This window comes from Octodon degus, unplaced genomic scaffold (genome assembly GCF_000260255.1).
Source record: "Octodon degus isolate 3935 unplaced genomic scaffold, OctDeg1.0 scaffold00052, whole genome shotgun sequence".
Classification (NCBI taxonomy): Eukaryota; Metazoa; Chordata; class Mammalia; order Rodentia; family Octodontidae; genus Octodon; species Octodon degus.
This window is the reverse complement of record NW_004524628.1, coordinates 8,463,632-8,467,820: the sequence shown is the minus strand read 5'-3', so window position 1 is coordinate 8,467,820 and position 4,189 is coordinate 8,463,632. Positions and strand designations below refer to the sequence as shown.

General features: G+C 54.3%; 1 protein-coding gene across 1 annotated transcript in view; it reads right to left on the bottom strand.

Annotated features, from left to right (window-relative positions):
* Slc9a2 (solute carrier family 9 member A2) overlaps positions 1-4,183 on the bottom strand; it is a 90,001-nt gene extending 85,818 nt beyond the window's left edge. Inside the window, exon 1 of the mRNA XM_023717351.1 lies at positions 3,955-4,183. The gene's annotated coding sequence lies outside the window, so the exon portion shown is untranslated. The remainder of the gene's footprint in view (positions 1-3,954) is intronic.
* Between the last annotated feature and the right edge of the window lie 6 nt (positions 4,184-4,189).

Below are 4,189 nucleotides of genomic sequence, written 5' to 3'. Positions count from 1 at the left end.
AAACAGAGCCGGTGTCTCACTAAGTTTCAAGATTGCCCAGGCTGAGTTTGAACTTGCCAACCTCCTGCCTCAGCCTCCCAGTGCTAGAATTATAGGTGTTCACCACTCTACTCAGCTAAAGAACAATTTTATATAAAAAGTTATCTATATATTTGTTGAGGTTTCAAACTATGTGAAAAACTCAGTGAGAATCAAGCATCCCATTCATAATAAATACAGTTGTCTTTGTTAGAGCTCATCAATGTGACACTCACCATTGTTGAAAAGTGATCTGTATTATTTTATAAGGAACAAAAGTGCTCAGTGGCACAGCACAGTGGCAAATTCTGCAGGTACCTGAGTTGCTCTTTAGAGAGTAATGAGAGAGCTGAAGTCACCCTCCAGCCAGGACCCAGAAGGCCTATGTGCAGCCCAAAGGGAGGAGGGGGGGGGGCTGGGCAAGAAGGGAGGCAGGTCCCTCTGAAGTCACGCACATCAGCAGGCGCACATGTGCTGGCAGTGAGCACACAGGGAGATGCGGCTGAAGTCACACTGGAGGCCAGGAGCGCCAGGAGAGCCAGCCATGGCTGGCCAAGAAGCACACGGAGCCCGCACGCGGATGTGCAGAGCTCACAGGCTCTCTAATGCAGGCAGATGTGAAACTCTTGAGCTTTGCATTTCAAATCCAGACAGCTTGGAATGGAGAGGGGCCTGGGATTCTTCACAGATCAATTTGGTTGTGCTTTTCCCTTGAATAGGAAGAATACAAGTTATTAGGGGTAAAGGAAATGCAAATGACAGGAAGGCCAGGGACAGCTAGGAAGGGTGGCAAGCAGCTGAGACCCTCGAGACGCAAAGGTGCGGGGAGAGGTCTGGGGAGACCTGCTCCTTCACAGGGCAGCGGGCTGAGGGCCCTGAGCAGAGGTGGGGTGCACCGCAGCATTCCTTCAGGTTATCATGAGCCCCACAGACCCAGTCCCTGGGCAAAGACATGAGTGGGCCATCTGCAAAAACACCAGGACATCTTCTCTTCTTAATTCTTGGCTACCCATCAGTCCAGGCTGTGGAACTCTGTCCCTGCCTACAGGATTTACCAAGCAAAGTGTGTATTTATAACTACAAAAAGAAAGTCAGTGGTTGCTCAAAATATAAATAGTCAAAGTGAAAGAATAATAAAAGCTCCCGTGTCTGAGGACCTCAGAAACAAGCAGACGAGGAAGTGTTTCTTGCCAGTATGATTAAAGCCTTCCCAAGGTGCCCTCCACTTACTGTGCTCCTTGTTGGCTACTTATTTAAACAACTTCACACATGCATCAACCTCTCTGCCATCAGCAGCACGCTTTTAGGAAATTTTCTAAGTACTGATCTACTTTTTTCTCCCCAGTTCAATAATGAGAAAGTTGATTTCCCTGATAACCAGGTAAATTAATACTGTACATACAAAGCTGAATATTCAATTTCCAGAGATGTTTCCTCACTTATAACTATAATATTTCTATGATTATAATGTGTGGAAATCTGGAAAACTATTACCAAATGCCTATCAGGCAATATTTAAACCCTCTACTCCTGTCAGCAGGCACATCACTGTGGGCCACCTATTTATCCTTCTTTAATGTCCCTCTGTGTCCTCTGGAGCAGGTAAATTCAGGAACAGCGGGTACAGAGCACAAAAGGGCCCTAAATAGAAGCCACTGCGCTCAATGAGGGCTGGCATCTGCGCTGTGCCTTGTAGCCTCATACGCCCCTGCACGCTGAGCTCCTCCTCCTCCTCCTCCTCCTCCTCCTCCTCCTCCTCCTCCTCAGCTATGAGTGACCTAACACAAGCAGATTACTTGCAAATAAAAGCTTTACTGATGCAAAAGCTAAAGCAGAACTTGAACGGCTGCACTTCTGTTTGGTGAGCTGTGAAAGTGCCCCACAGCACGGGACAGTCATGCTCAAACCAAGCAGACAGCTCAGGGCCCCAGGAGGCCCTGGGAGGCCCCAGGAGGCCTGAGGACTCCTGTGCATTTGCAGGCTTCTTCAGGAATACAACTGAAGAGGCAGGAGAGGGATGGGAGAAGAGAAGAAAAAAACATGCCAGAGACCCCAAGCGCCAATTCTCTGGACTTAAGATTACACTTTGTTCCCAGGAAGTGTCCCTGCCCCTCCCCACGCTGCTCCTTGCTCTGGAGCCCCCCTGAGCTGGTGGACGCACATCTGTACTATTACCTCTCTACACTGCACAGATACCAGAGGGAAGGACAACACAGCAGCCAAAAAGCATAGAACTGAGGGAGGCAGGGAGGGAGGGAGGGAGCACAGGAGGCAGGTGCCGTGTGCAGTGATGCCACCGTCAGGGCTCGGAGGACAGGAACGGGCCCACTAGTGAGGAAGTGAACCGGCAGCATCTCCGCGCCAGGACAAGCACCTGGCCACAGGCCGCTAAACACCTGGAGCCTGGGTGCACACAGGTACCGATGCCTCTTCACAATGCCACACAAGAAGAGAGATGAGGTTGAATGAGAGAAATGGGACACCCCAGACATGGCAACTGCGACAGGGGCCTCACAGGCAAAGGACGCTGGGAAAGTGCTGAGATGGAGACAGGAGACTGGCACAGAAGCGCTCTCCTCCACCAAACAGGCTCCCGGTGCCAACCAGGATGGAGGCTGTGACAATTACAGATAATGCACCTAAGTGCCCACTAGTGGCTGTCATTAGTGTAATTAATCCGATTAAAATAATCAGGAGCAGACAACAGAGGAAAGTACAGGAATAGACAAGGCCGTACTGGCCACAGCAGTGAAGGGGACAGCTGTCCCCACAGCTACAGGCTTGCGAGAGGGAGAGGGACACAGCTGGAGCTGGCATGGACCTTGTGCACTACACAAGGCCGGGAGGGTGTGAGCACCAGGAGAGAGGCAGCCACTGAGCTTATTATTAGCGGTTGGGAGTTTATCAACCCAGCTGGTGGATGGGCATGAGCGGGCCCCTCTGGCCATGGCTCAGCCAGCGAAGAGGTGCCAAAGCCAGGCAACTGCAGCCTGTGAGACCTTCAGATAAGGATGCAGCCCCTGTGGTCACGGATAGAATCTCATTATTTTGCGCTGACACCACAGGTGTGATGGGGCGCACCTCCTACCACTCACAACCACCCCTGGGCTGGCTTCCACACCTGTTCCAGCTGTGTCTGTGGTGGCCTCTCTGCAGAGGGGCTCCCTTCGCCGCCAATAGGCAGCCTTCAAAACCTTGTGCCTCCCGACAGCGCCCTGTGGCGTTGGCCCACTGAACATGTCCCCAGCGGCCTGTCCCTTCCTGCTCTAAGTTAGGTCCCCCATAGTCAAGAGCCTGCTTCACCTGCAAGACCAAAGCAGAAGCTCGGGAGCGCGCACTCTTTCAATCTAACGACCATTTGTGATCACTATCACAGCATAAGACTTCTTTAATTAAAGTCCTTAAAATATAAGGTTAAAAATAAAATACCCTGATCAAAACAGAAAAGCAGAGATCCAGAGTGGGAGGGTACGAGGACAGAAAAGACACCCTGAGTGCCTTGCTTTCCCACGGAGAGTCCAGAGGGAGCGAACCCGGCCGATGGGGTCTAGTTAATACGAGTGGCCCTTCTCTGGTGAGTCAGCCTGCAGCTACGGACGGTCCCAGAGAGAATGACAGTCGCAGCACCTGCGGACTCCCGGGCCCTCCTCTCGCTCCTCAGCCAGGCTCCGGTCGGTGCCGCTGGCTGCCAGCGCCCTCCGTGCCCGCATCCAGGGCCGCGACCCGGGCAGCCTGTGCCCATGGGCTACACCGACCCCCGCAGCCCGCCCACTTCCTCCGAGGCAAACAGGCCCGGCGGCGCTCGCGAGCGCTGTCAAACTCGCCGGGCGCAGCGGATCGCGGGTGGCGGCGGGCAAACCCAGCGCCAAGCCCCCTCCTCGACTCTCCTGCACCCGCGGAGACGCCGCCTGCGCCCTCTGAGCTCCGGCCGCTCACCGATCTTGGCCAGCGAGGCCAGTAGTATCCACAGCGTAATCTCGAAGGGAATCTGCACGTGCGGGTAGTCCAGCGTGAACACCGGCAGCCGGCTCTCCTCGAGCGGCGTGGTCCCCGGCGCCACCACGCTGGCGGGGCTGGGTGGGTCGGCGCTAGTGGCCCCGGGTCCGGGCGCATCCGGCGGGGTCTCGGCCGCGGCGCCCGGCAGCAGCGCAAGAAGCAGCAGGAGGCCGCG